This window comes from Urocitellus parryii, chromosome 16 (assembly GCF_045843805.1).
Source record: "Urocitellus parryii isolate mUroPar1 chromosome 16, mUroPar1.hap1, whole genome shotgun sequence".
In the NCBI taxonomy this organism is placed as follows: Eukaryota; Metazoa; Chordata; class Mammalia; order Rodentia; family Sciuridae; genus Urocitellus; species Urocitellus parryii.
In genome coordinates, this window is record NC_135546.1 from 8163613 (window position 1) to 8178179 (window position 14567).

Sequence of the window (14567 nt, forward strand, 5' to 3'; positions counted from 1 at the left end):
AGGTGAGACACTTACTGGTTCAGTCAAGCATATTTGAGTTCACCATGTTCGCTGATGACTTGGAACATTTGTAGAATAATTACAAAACTCCAAATGAAGTGGTTGCGTTTAACAGAGAGCCGGACTTAGCCTGTGTTATGAACTAAAAGAATTGTTGAGACTCATTCAGAGGCGGATCAGAGCCCGTTCAGATCTTGGGGACATAATGGTTGCTTAAAAAAAAAAAAAAAAATGTATTGCCATTCTATGCAAAACCCAGAAAGATCTTGCCTTCTCTGGCTGTAACGCTGTAACACACCCCATTTTTTTTTCTCACATCCGCTAGCTGCAGATTAACACATTATCACAATCTTCACCATCAAAATTAACCCCTGGAAAGGAGGGGTGTTATGAGAACGCTCCACAGGAATTCATAAGTCCACATGGCAGGCTCAGCTGGAGCCATAGTTAGAGCTGATTCTGTGGCATTTCAGAGCTCGCCAAAGGCTGGCCCCGTTGTGAAATCACTTGGAATTTGCACACTTTCTTATTCTTTCAAACCAACCCGTCCCCTAGGGATCACCTGGGAAAGGCCGAGTCGCTTAGGTTATGGGTGTTCAAAGCTAGGTTCTGGTCATTTCACACAAAGCGAGCTTGCCTTTTGAAAAGATGAACAGGGTTTTAAAACCACACCAAGTCGCTGATTTGCATAGCACATCTCTTCCTTCTGTCGTCTCTGCTTGCTGAAAAATGAGGCGGGTACGAAGCGCCTCTGAATCAGCACCTCGCTACGGAGAAGGACATTCATGCCCTTTCTCTGGGGGTCTTGCGACCTTGCAAAATGGCTCTCTCTATCTGCTCCCTCTCTCTCTCATGCCAAAATTTCTATCTGCAAGGCAGCACCCCTTCTAAATGTGGAGCTTTATTTTAGTTTGCTTTCATTCTGACGCGTTCTAGTGAAATACAGAAATTTGAATTTCAAGGGTGAGGAAAATAAGTGGCTTTTCTTCTTCTTCTTCTTCTTTTTTTTTTTTTTTGGATAGCAGAGATTTGATCCCAGGAGTGTTTAACCACTGAGCCACATCCCTAACCCCCTTTTTTAATTTATTTTTTTATTTAGAGACAGGGTCTCACTGAGTTGCGAGGCTGACCTTGAATTCTCCTGCCTTAGCCTCCCAAGCCACTGGGATTACAGGGGTGCACCTCCGTGCCCGGCAAAGAGATTGTGTTTAAAAAGTAAAAAAAAAAAAAAAAAAAAAAAAAAAAAAAAGAGAGAGAGACTTTGGCAGAACTGATGAGCTACTAAACCTTGTAGTAGATGCGGCAGATTCAGGATCAAAATGATCCTCCCATCTTGTGTCCTCTAGATGTGGGTGGAATAAGAGGGTGATCAGAAAATCACACTGAGATAGGCGCTCTAGGTTATGGGGTGAGGGGGAGAGAGGGAGGGGAAGTATTTGTGGAGGTCAGACTGATGTAGGACAATGAGGCTTAAGAGGAAACAGGTTGATTGGCTGTGGCCAGTCCAGAGTGTGGCTCATGCCAAAATTTCGTCCTTTGAACAATGAGTCTAGGAATTCTTTGAACTTTCTACCCAATGGGAGGGTACGAGGAGGGGCTTGGAGGTTGACATTTTGGCAAGAATCTACATAAAAGTATTTTGGTTTTTTTTTTTTTTTTTTACTTTGAAAAAACAGAGAGTTCTCTCTCTCTCTCTCTCTCTCTCTCTCTCTCTCTCTCTCTCTCTCTCTCTCTCTCTCATTAGTCAGAGGTTTTACCACAAAAGCAAAAGTAAGCACCATGAATTTCATCATGGCCAAACTTAGATTTTGCAAGACAGAGCCTCAGGAAATAGGAAGTCTAACCACCTCTGAGCTCTTTGGTAGAAACCTTTTGCTGACATTCTGTTAATAATGATGGTGAGGTCTCTGGAGAAGCCTAGTGAAGATTCTTTGGTGGAGGGGGGGTGTGCCCCTACAAGATACGAAGGATTTAGGGGTAGAAGGGAAAGACGATATGACTGGCAAAGCAACACTACACGAGTCTGGAGCCGGCAGCTGGTCCAACGAGGTTGACCTCACACCTTCAGTGTGGACACAGAGGAAAGCTACAGTGGTTACGGAAGTATTAGAACGTTCTATCTTGGACATCGTGACTCTAAGTACATGCAGGAAGAGAGGAATGGTGTGACTCTACGTCGCGTACAACCAGAGATATGAAAAATTGTGCTGCACGTGTGTCATATGGAGTGGAATGCATTCTGCTGTCATAGATGACAGATTTGGAATGAAATGCATTTACTGAAAAGAAAGAGAGTTCTATCTTGGTTCCTCCAAATCTTAGGACATGGGTCGTAGCCCAACACCAATAATTTGGAAGCAGTAAATAGCCATGAAATTGCCTCAGACTTAAAGATCTAAGATGGGGATTCAGAAGCCCCATGCGGCGTGTTGGAAGAAATGAAGGGATGTGTCTTTTGGTGGGGGGGGAGGGTTGGTGACCCCAAGACCTGGGTGGAATCACAACCCATGTTCATAAAGAGTTCAATAGGAAATCTCCATCATGGGGTCGTGAAAAGGCAAAGGAGCGTCGTAGAAAATGAAATTACTAGTAAGCATGAGCAGCTAGATAAGGCTTTGTAAAGAAGGCAGAACGGAGGTAATCACGATCAGCAGGCTGCGTAAACATGGCAATCAGGGAGAAGATTTCCCACGTGCATGTCGTCTCTGGGATTCATCAAGGTCCACACTCTGTGAATGCACCCTGTCCCATCATTCATACCGTGGCCCTCCGAGCCGTGGCAGCCCATTGAGTTTTGAATAGTAACAGCATATTGTGCCGCTTCCTCTTTCAGAGAAAACAAAATGTGATTATAATCCTCCTTTTCATAATTTGGGAAAACAAGGATGTAGGTAGGAAAAAAAAATAACGGGGTAGGTATCTTCTAAGTTGTTGGAGAGGATAAAATCATACAAGTTGTCATGGGCTTGTTGAACCACAGACTAAAAAATAGGATGTGTCCCCCCCTTCAAAAAAAAAAGCACAAATGAAAATATGACTTATGTAACAGTAGATAGTTATGACAGAATATAAAGTGATTTCATGTCCTTATTACATCCAACAAATTCAGATACGGTTAAGATCTATATAATCTAACCAAACTGTGATGGCATTAAATAGCTATTCTACTAACAAAACAGATTTTTTTTTTTGGAAAAAAAAACTTTTTTAGTTATAGATGGACACAATACTTTTATTTTATTGATTTATTTGTATGCGGTGCTGAGGATCAAACCCAGTGCCTCACACGTGCTGGGCGAGTACTCTACCACTGAGCCACAACCCCAGCCCCCAAAACAAATTTTAAAAAGAAAAAAATAAAGAATGGTAGAATTATGAATTTCAGTGGAAGCATTATTCACACGTAAGAACTTTAAATAAGCAATGGTAATTTTTTTTAATGCCCAAAAAACAATGAAGACATTCCATTTATGCTATTTTAAACACCATAAAAGATAGGGTCAAATAGAGAACACCCAAAATTTAGAAGTTAAGGAAAAATCGCCGACACATTGTTATTGAACTGGATTGTAAATAACAATAAGGATGTGAAGAATTAGAATAATCTGCTGGGTGCGGTGGTGCGTGCCTGTAATCCCAGCGGTTTGGGGAGGCTGAGGCAGGAGGATCATGAGTTTGAAAGTTGTCAAGAATGACTGCCTCCAGGGACTGAGGATCTGGCTCAGTGGTAGAGCACTGGCCTGGGATATAGAAAGCCATGGGTTCAAATCCCAGGTTGAAATAAAAAAAAAAGACCTCAAGAATTGTTTTCTGTAAATGTTCAGAGATATCCGTTTTATAAGAAATATCATCTCTAACAGTTTTAATTAAGGTGATTCCTTTACCAAATAATTTGTGTCAGAGCAAAGATTTAAAAGGAAAAGATAAAGGTTGATCTTATGAAATGAGAATACTCCTGGTATAAGAACCTGACCAAGCCAGGCATGGTGGTGCACACCTAGAATCCTAGTGGCTCAGGAGGCTAATCAGGAGGATCACAAGTTCAAGTCCAGCCTCAGCAACTTAGTGAGGCCCTAAGTGTTACAGTGAGTCCCTGTCTCAAAATAAAATAAATTAAAAAGGATAGGGATATGGGTTAGTGGGAAAACATCCCTGGGTTCAATCCCAGATGCAAAATAAGGAAATAAATAAATAAAATAACCCGAGCAAGATGGCCAACGAGGCAGTGATCTCACAAAAGTTTCTAACACATGCTGGATAGTATACATCAGGAAATATTTTAGGTGCTTTGACAGATATTAACTCATTTAGTCCTTAGAACCACCTTAGAATATAGGTGCTGTCTCTGCCATATAGATGAGAAAAGAAAAAAAAAAGTGTTCAAATAAATAGGATGTTTATTAGCATCTGATGCTAAGAAAATCATTTTAGAACATGTAGAGAAAACAGGGTAAAATTTCAAAAGTATCGAATCTCAATAGAAACCAAAGAAACAGTATGTGTTAAAACCCTACCCATATTTCAGGTTAAAAATATAAAAACAAAAACTGAAATAAAAAGCAAATATTTTTTACGTAATGAAAAGATTAAAAAAAAATAAATAAAATGTCCTTGCTAAATGATAGCCAGCACCATACTTAGTAGAGGGGCTACAGATGAATAAGAAGGAAACAGTGTTCATGAGTATTGAAGCTAGATAATGATACCTGAGGTCTCATTGTACCAAGATTGCTTCTTTTGTTATTTGAATAGATGTCAGATGTTATTTCAATATATTTTGATTCCCAACATTCCTTTTTTTTTTTTTTTTTGGTACCAGAGATTGAACCCAGGATCACTTGACCCCTGAGCCCCATCCCCAGCCCTCTTTTGTATTTTATTGAGAGACAGGGTCTCACTGAGCTGCTTAGGGCCTTGCCATGGCTGAGGCTGGCTTTGAACTCTCGATCCTCCTGCCTCAGCCTCCCCAGCTGCTGGGATCACACTCATGTGTGCTTCCGTACCCAGTGGATTTCCAACATTCCTTAATAATGAATTGAAGGTTTTTAATTGACTTTAGGGCATACTTTTTATAAATTCATATTTGGGGCTAACATGCAAATTCCTATACCAAAAAAAAAAACATGTTTTCAAAGAATATGATTGAATTCAGTGATCTCCCATGTGACCATGAGGGCAGATTTTACATGGTTTTCCAAAAGAAAAAGAGAAAAAGAAAACATCTTATTTCAGCCTATGCAGGAAGGAGCTATTTCTGTTGTCTAGAAATTTCCACAATGCTTGGACACACGGGTCTCCTGAAAATCGTACAGCTCTTCTTTTACTTTATTTTTTATTTTGTTTTATTTTTTTTTCCATTTCAAAATCCGCTCCGAATGCTCAAGCTGAAATAGATGTCCTTGCTACCTTGCCTTGAGAGATGGGTATCGCTGGAAATGCCAGGGTTGGCAGGAATCCGCTTTGCTTCTGCCTGGGGCTACGCTGACTCTCGGGTGGCAGGCCCTTGCCGTGTTACGGGGGCAAATGTGCAGTGATGTGCATGAAGAAGTCTGCTCTCAGCAAGGCTCAGACGACTTGACTTGACTTTCTGCAGGAAATTTTTTTTTAAAAAAAAAAGACAGAAACACCCTAGTTCCCGAATGGCACCGTAGCCTAGTTAAGAGAATCGATCCAGGGGATCGCAGGATGCCAAGCGGACCCGCCGCTCACTTTCGGGTTAGAAAACTTTAAATCCAAGTCGACGTCGCTTCTCTTTTCATTTCCATACTTATCTCAACTGGGGAAGTTGGGTGTTGGCCACAGGAAAAAAAAAAAAAAAAACAACCAGTGAAATACAATATAGAGAAGATGGGAGAATTCTGTGCTCCCACCCAGCCTGCAATCCCTACTGTGTGAAGTCTGCCATGTTCTCCTGGATAGCAGATACCATACCCAACTTGTTCCATGCTGGTAGACCTTTTGCTTTTATTTTCAACAAAATCCAATATATCCAGCAACAGTCTTTAACAGGAAAATATATATATATATATGCAATTAACATAGGTGATCTTGTCATGAACTGGCAGATAGCTCATAAAACAGAAAAATGAGAAATTATATCCCACCTCTGTAGGAGATAGCAAAGTGCATAAGTGCATTCTGCTGTCATGTTTGACTGATTAAAACAAATTTAAAAACTTTAAAAAATAAATGAATGTATTTTTTTAAAAAAAGAATCAAGATCAAGTGTGAATTTAATGTAGAGGCTCAGGACTAAACAGGCTAGAGAAAGGCAGAGAATGTTCTTCCATCAGTTTTCTAATCACGAACACCTTCCTTCAGGAAACTACATAGAAACCCCTCCACCACTAAGTATCCCACGCGACCTCTCGGGTTTGAATATCAGAGTGGATTCATTAAGCTTACGATCCGTAACGCTTTCCTGTGGTTCTGCTCATATTTTCAAAATGACAATGAATGACCCCATTAAGATAGAACCAGGTCAAGCTGGGTGCAGTGGCACATGCCTGAAACATCCCAGCAGCTCAGGAGGCTGAGGCAGGAGGATCACGAGTTCAAAGCCAGCCTCAGCAACAGCGAGGCCCTAAGCAACTCAGTGAGACCCTGTCTCTCAATAAAATACAACATAGGGCTGGGGATGGGGCTCCGTGGTCGGGTGCCCCTGAGTTCAATCCCCAGTACCCACCCACCCCGACAAAAAAAATAGAACCAGGTAAGACTCAAGTGAATCCTCCCTGATCCTGGCTTTAAAAACTCTGGTCTTCACTGTGCCCAAGTGTCTTTAATCTCAGCAGTGAGTGAAAGGGCCCTCCGGATCACCCGTTTTCCTAGGGTCCCCAAGACTCCTATTCCAGCAGAAGCAGAAAAACGCTGCAGAATATAAATGAACTGAAAAATCAAAATAAGAAAATAATAAAGTGAAAAGAGTTTCTGTCGACAGAAGGCAAGAGTAGATTTGCCTTTCAGACCCTGGATGCCTTTGGGGGAAAAAAAAAATGAAGGACTATTCTGGGGGTCGACCCTGGGATGTGTCATGGATGCCTGGCTCTTGTACGCTGTTACCCCTTCATCACCCAGGAGCCCCAGATCTGGAAGCAGACTAACGATCCCCCGCTGACTCTCTGCTCTGCTCGCAGCGATGCCTTGCACACACCTGTCAGCCCCACCTTAACCACACGATGACTCTCCCCCATTCATATTGGACTGTCCCCACTGCGGTAAGCTCTGAATTTCCCCCCCAACACCAGCTGCTTCTCCTCTGATGTGCCACTAGGCCTGTCATCAGAGAAACAGCTGAGAAAAGGCATCCGGCATCTGTAACTCACAGGGGGCCCGGGAAAATTAAATCAGGTAGATTGTCCTCTCAAAAAAAAGAAGTTCTGGAAATAACGAAGGAATAAGTGTCCTGCGAATGGCCTCCTTCCCCTCCCTGGGCAATTTTTTAAAAATTCACACACACACACACACACACACACACACACTGATACACACATCCTCAATTTTTATTTAAGAGATGCATTGGTCGTGGTCAATACTGAATTCTTGGAGAAAGAGCACAGTTAGTTTGCAAACACTGATTCTTTCTGAATCTGCAGATGATGGGTCCTAAGATGTGACAGCTAACTCTGGGAGAAGATGGGTTTTCCAATTAATGCTTTCGAAAATTCTCAGGAGTAGATGGAAACTGCTTTTTAAGATTCAGGCTGAAAGTCGGTCCATGTATTTTTAGACATTGGTAAAAGCAAGAGATGGGTTACAGGGAGGCCGGGAAGAAAGATGGGAAGACCCCCTGGGGCTGATCAGCTTGTTTTTACTTTGATACAGAAGGAGAGAGGGAGAGGGAGAGGGTGGGAGGGAGGAAGAGAAAGAAAGAGGAAGAAGAAAGAGGAGGAGGAGGAGGCAGGGGAAGGGGAGAAGGAGAAAAGTAGGAAGAAAAGAGAAAGAAATGAGAGCCATCAGGAGCTGGGGGTGTGGCTCAGTTGGTAGGGTGCTGGCCTTCTGTGCCCAAGGTCCTGGGTTCAATCCCCAGCACCACACAAGGAAAAAAAAAAAAAATGGAGGTGATCAAGTCAGGAGTAGGTGGACCTTGTAGGTGAGTGATTTTTTTTCTTTTAATCTCCAGAGCTCATAAATACTGGAAGATTCATTGTTTCTCTGGGCAGATCACCTGTGAATTTCCTATAGAAGTAACTTCCCCTGTTCACAGCATAGAATAGGGCTCCAAAAGTTTCAGAGACCACTCCACCATCAAACCGCAGTTCAGGCAGACAGGGGACAGCAGAGGATCAAGAAGAATGTGGAGAACGAGGGAGCACACGTGTCATCAAAAAAGGGGGCGGCACGTGGTGACCCCAGGGTACCCGGGGGGGGGTGTTCTTAGCTCAATGAGACCATCTGACGGACGTGATTACAGTGTTCACACTTGGCACATGACTGACCAAAGGACCAGGAAGTCCATGTCAATGGTGTCCTAGATGGGATCCCCTGGAGAAGTTTCATCAGTAGAGCAGGGACATTTTGGCTTTTGAAAAAAAAAATCTATTTTTCCCTGGGTCATCTCAGGAGCAAAGAATTCAAACTCCTGTCACTAAATGCAGAGACTCCTGATTTATTTACGTGGTGCCCATCTTAAAGAGGAGCCCAGATCTCTTGGAACATTTCAGTTGGTCTAGACAACTTCCAAAGTCCCCACAAGTGACTCCCACCCACCCACCCCCACACACACACACAGCCAAATGGATCAAGCCCGTGCGGGGGGGCAATCACACCTTGACAACATGGCCCTCTTCCAAGGGGGTGGTCCACCTCATCCGTTTCCAGGGTTACAGAGTCAGAAATTTGCATTTGCCCGTAGAGAAGGAGTAAGGATTTGACAAGTTCATCCAGAGCCGTCATGAGTCAGCCTAGATCTTTCTATTGAAGTGTTGAATCTCCAAGTTTTTGAGCAGGCACAGGAGAGTATTGGGCCGGAAGACAGAAGACCGGGGTTCTAGAATTCATTCCATTAGCAGAGTGACCTCCCTCTGTGAAGGTCTTGCATGAGGTCACCCAGAGGCTGGTCCTGTGACTCTCGTACTCTTTACTAATTGCTAAGGAAGTCTTCCTATCCATAGATGCGCTCTGTGCCCAGCAGCCTACTTCAAATCTCCTTTGGCTTTTCTCCTGGTCTACATGGTATTACCATGAGAAACCAAAGAGAGATTAAAAAAAAAAACACACTAGTCTGGGACTTTCAAAATCATAGATGATACATGCACACCACCTCATCACGGTATTAGATTTCTGAACAAAGATACTAAGAGGGATGATGCTAACTTTTGCAGAATCTAAGCCAGTGTATTTGTCTTGGTGACCGTTGCCCAGAGGAGTTAAGTCAAAAAGGTTATTTTGGGGTGCCTTTTAACGTTGAGTTCAGTTTTGCAGAATACTGATATATATTCATACCTGCTGTAAAGTTGCTATCGATGACGAGTTGCTATAATAGTAGTTGAAGCCGCTTCTTATTGTGACGTCATTATACACTACCCTCCCTCAGGTATCTTTATTTTTCCGATCCTGCCATCAACCCCTTAAAATCTAATATAGTTCAGCCCTCATGTATACATGCAAGAGAATCAGGATTATTATGTTTTTTTTTAGTATTCCTGCTATTATTTCATTTGCAATGTTAAAAAGATCTGGTCGATGATTCCCTCTGTTAAGTCAGCAATGAAGAATGAGTTTATCGATTTTCATTCTGGCTCCGATAAAATCAGATCTCTATTTGGCCAGTGGTCTAAGGCTATGACTAATTCTTGGAGACTTCTGGAGAAATCTTAACTTTTTGTGGGTCAGAGTCTCCTTGCTAGGTGCTAAAAAAAAATGTGTCGTGCCTAAGAAATAGAAGGAACTATATGTTAAAAGTGCCTTGCAGACATTGGAGCTGCGTCTCACTCATGGTAACACAGACATTCGTAAGAATGTCATTTTTCCTCCATGGACCACACTTCACCAAGGAAATGTCCCACAGATGATCTGGTGCTAGGAACAGGATCTCATCTTTGACATAGCTGTAAGAACCTGATTGGAGGTGTTGAATATCCGCTCTTAAAGACTCGCTGGTGCCTATTGAAATATATAATTTAAAAAAAAAGGAAGAGATTTCCTTATTCCACTAAAACAAATTAAAAAATGCAGAAACTAACTCACCCCGTCTTTTCTCTTTTTCCAAGAACACCTTCGAGAAAATATTGAGCCTTTATTCCAACATTTAAGACATTGCTGCTGAGCACTGGTGAAGTCGTCTTAAGGCATATGTCCTTCAAGAGTAGTAGAAAGCCAGCAGGTGTTGAGTTTATAGTTTTGGAAATAACATTCTCTGGAAAAGTGTGAGAGATGGGTTGTATCAGGGCCGGGGTTTCGGAGGAGAAACCAGGAGAGTGGATGTTGGAATCATCCAAGTAAGAGACGTGGGTGCCTTTGTCTTAAGTAAGTGGCGGTGGTAATTGGTATTCAGTGCTCCTTTCCCAGAATCCAAATAAAAGAAATCTTTCCGGGACCCTGTTTCAAGCCACCCTCACCTACTGGTACTGTAGACTGCATCCCCCTCACCCAGCCAAATGATTTTCTATAACCAATTGTTTTTCTGTTCCCTCTCCCGTTTCTCATCCTTTGTTCTCAGAGGAGCTAGAACAATCCTTTTAAACCCAAGTCCGCTCATGATTCTCTCCTGCTGGAAACCCTTGAAAAGACTTTAAGGAAAACATCTAAAAATCCTTCCCCTGGCCAACAAACGGTCTCTATGAACTGTCTCATTCCCCCCATCACATTCTGTTCTAGCCACCTCTGCCCACGGTGGGTCTTCCTCCAAGACACCTGTCTCCACACCCCGTGGCTGGCAGCCTTCTGTCATTTCCCATCTCTGCTCACTCTCTCCTCTCGCCTGCTATTTCTAAAAACAGCACCTGTCATTCTCCAGCTCTTTGGTGGTCTTTGTTTTCTTGAGAGCATTTAGCGCCACAGGACAGAATTTTCCTTCTTTAAAAACATTTTAATTTGTTCCACGTGACAGCGGAAGGCATCACAACGCACGGTACACAGACTGAGCCCAGTTTTTCCCACCTCTGGTTGTGCACAGAGTCGAGTCACATCCTGCGTGTCTTCATGCATGTACTTAGGGTCATGATTCCTCTTTGAGAATTGTGTCTATGAGCAGACTAATAAATAGCTGGTTGAACTTTTAAGATATTCTATAATAAAGTCACGGTGGATATCATTTGGCAGAAGAACTCAGAAATCGAATGAATGTGGAATATACATCCCAGGCATGCAGGGGGCTGCCTCCTGAGCTTTTAGGATTGTGTGTTTATTCTGCTACTCAACTGAGCATGCATTTGTGGGAAAGGCTGAAATGCACTGTTTTACACGGACTGGGCCATTGTGTATATTGTGTGACTGAGGGAAACCTGAAGGTCTGTTTTCTTCCTCTTGTCGGTCTATTCTTGATCTGCCATCACACCTGCAACGTCTCACCCTGGGTCTCCCCTAGTGAAACCAACTCCCATTAGCAGTGAACTAGCCACGCCACCCTGGGAAGCCTGGGCATGGTCTTCAGTTGAAATTCCAGGGTCTGATGAACAAGATTCTGCCAAGGGGACGATAAAGAGAATGCAGTGGCTTTTAAAGAACGACAGGGACTCTCTCTCCACCCACCCCCCTTAGTTAACATTGTGGATAAACAGAGGAGCTCCGTTCCTTCTGGAACACACCTGACAGCTGCTGCGGCAGGTGAAGGTTCCTGACTGGCTGGATGCTCTAAGCAGGTCTGGAGCCCTCCACTCCTCACTGTCGAGTTACGCTGCCAAGAACCAGGTGCTTTTATCCCACAGCCTGTTTATGTCAGGTGTTGGTATAAATATAGACCTCAGATATCACGATAAACTACGGAAATACAAACCCAGAAGGGAAGGATTGTCATTTCCATAGGAAACCTGTGAAATCCTTTGGAGAAGATTCAAGAAAAGTTAATGAGAAAGGAAGGGAGGGAGGAGCAAAGGAAGGAAGTGAGGGAGGGTGGAGAGGAGGGGAGGGAGAAAGTGAGGGAGGGAGGGAGGAGGGGAGGGAGGAGCAAAGGAAGGGTAGGAGGAGGAAAGGGAGGAGCAAAGGAAGGAAGTGAGGAAGGGTGGGAGGAGGGGAGGGAGGAGCAAAGGAAGGAAGTGAGGGAGGGTGGGAGGAGGGGAGGGAGGAGGGGAGGGAGGAGCAAAGGAAGGAAGTGAGGGAGGGTGGAGAGGAGGGGAGGGAGGAGCAAAGGAAGGAAGTGAGGGAGGGTGGGAGGAGGGGAGGGAGAAAGTGAGGGAGGGAGGGAGGAGGGGAGGGAGGAGGGGAGGGAGGAGCAAAGGAAGGAAGTGAGGAAGGGTGGGAGGAGGAAAGGGAGGAGCAAAGGAAGGAAGTGAGGAAGGGTGGGAGGAGGGGAGGGAGGAGGGTGGGAGGAAGGGAGGGAGGGTGGGAGGAAGGGAGGGAGGAGCAAAGGAAGGAAGTGAGGGAGGGTGGGAGGAGGGGAGGGAGGAGCAAAGGAAGGAAGTGAGGGAGGGTGGGAGGAGGGGAGGGAGGAGCAAAGGAAGGAAGTGAGGGAGGGTGGGAGGAGGGGAGGGAGGAGCAAAGGAAGGAAGTGAGGGAGGGTGGGAGGAGGAAAGGGAGGAGCAAAGGAAGGAAGTGAGGAAGGGTGGGAGGAGGGGAGGGAGGAGGGTGGGAGGAAGGGAGGGAGGGTGGGAGGAAGGGAGGGAGGAGCAAAGGAAGGAAGTGAGGGAGGGTGGGAGGAAGGGAGGGAGGAGCAAAGGAAGGAAGTGAGGGAGGGTGGGAGGAGGGAGGGAGGAGCAAAGGAAGGAAGTGAGGGAGGGTGGGAGGAGGGGAGGGAGGAGCAAAGGAAGGAAGTGAGGGAGGGTGGGAGGAGGGGAGGGAGGAGCAAAGGAAGGAAGTGAGGGAGGGTGGGAGGAGGGAGGGAGGAGCAAAGGAAGGAAGGGGGGTGGGAGGAGGGGAGGGAGGAGGGTGAGAGGAAGGGAGGGAGGAGCAAAGGAAGGAAGTGAGGGAGGGTGGGAGGAGGGGAGGGAGGAGCAAAGGAAGGAAGTGAGGGAGGGTGGGAGGATGGGAGGGAGGAGGGGAGGGAGGAGCAAAGGAAGGAAGTGAGGAAGGGTGGGAGGAGGAAAGGGAGGAGCAAAGGAAGGAAGTGAGGAAGGGTGGGAGGAGGGAAGGGAAGAGAAGAGGGAGGAGGGTAGGGAGGAGTAAATGAAGGAAGTGAGGGAGGGTGGGAGGAGGGGAGGGAAGAGGAGAGGGAGGAGGGTAGGGAGGAGTAAATGAAGGAAGTGAGGGAGGGTGGGAGGAGGGGGAGGGAAGAGGAGAGGGAGGAGGGTAGGGAGGAGTAAATGAAGGAAGTGAGGGAGGGTGGGAGGAGGGGAGGGAAGAGGAGAGGGAGGAGGGTAGGGAGGAGTAAATGAAGGAAGTGAGGGAGGTGGGAGGAGGGGAGGGAAGAGGAGAGGGAGGAGGGTAGGGAGGAGTAAATGAAGGAAGTGAGGGAGAGTGGGAGGAGGGGAGGGAAGAGGAGAGGGAGGAGTAAAGGAAGGAAGTGAGGGAGAGGGAGAGGTGGGGAGGGAGGAGCGAAGAAAGGAAAGGAGGGAGGGAGGAAGAAGGGTTGAGAGGGTTGAGAGGGTTGAAAGGAGGGAGAAGAGAGTGAGAAGGAGGGAGGGAAGAATGCAGAAGGAGGAAAGGGAGGAAGAGAGAGAGGGGAGGAAGGAAGGGAAGGAGGAAGGGGTGGGGCGGGAGTGTGAAAGGAAGGAGATTCATGGGCGAGACAGGCACAGAGTTTATTTCTAAACAGAACAGTTGTACCTCAGTCCCTCGCATGACCCTGCCTCCTCCCTTGACAAGTCATTTTCTAGCAGGAGCTGAGCTGTGAATGAGAGTCGGCGGTGCGTGAGAAATATAATGAAGGTGGTTTCTGGGAAAGTAACACCCAGCCAATAGTCGGCTGAGAAAATAGATTAATGCTGAGGGACACAGTGGCCTTACAGCCAAATGCTGAGGAACAATAAATTTAATTGTCTAAGTAATAAGTGATCTTATGAATGAAGTAACATAATAAATGCACCGTGTACAAATACGTCAGATCTATCACTGATAATAAATGGGTTTAGTTCCATCCAATGGTGAAGATGTAATTATGACTTTTTTTTTAATGACTTCTCACTGGTACCATCTTTTTCCGTTGTTGATGGTGGACACAGTGACTCTATTCTACTTATTTATTTTTATGTGGTGCTGAGCATCAAACCCAGAGCCTCACGTGTACCAGGCGAGCGCTCTGCCACTGAGCCATACCCCAGCCCTATAAGAGACTTTTTTATATTGTTTGAAAACCAGCATTCGAAGGTAGGACTTGTGGTCCCAGACAGGCTTGTTGATAAAAGTCAGGGAGGTAAAGTGCTCGGAATGATCTGAGAAAAAAGTACAGTGACTGTTCTTACTGCACCCATGTGAGGCTGACGCCAAGAAAGTGTCTTAAAGCCGAGCCGATTTCAGCACCGAGATCTGCCTCA

The 14567-nt window shown here is 45.2% G+C and overlaps 1 protein-coding gene and 1 non-coding gene across 7 annotated transcripts in view; both read left to right on the forward strand.

The window, feature by feature from the left end:
- The window catches only part of LOC113178803 (contactin-4), a 259228-nt gene that overhangs the window by 71128 nt on the left and 173533 nt on the right, over positions 1 to 14567 (forward strand). The window lies entirely within an intron of this gene.
- On the forward strand, positions 7965 to 8038 carry Trnar-ucu (transfer RNA arginine (anticodon UCU)). Its single transcript has one exon. It is a non-coding gene; the product is annotated as a tRNA-Arg (tRNA).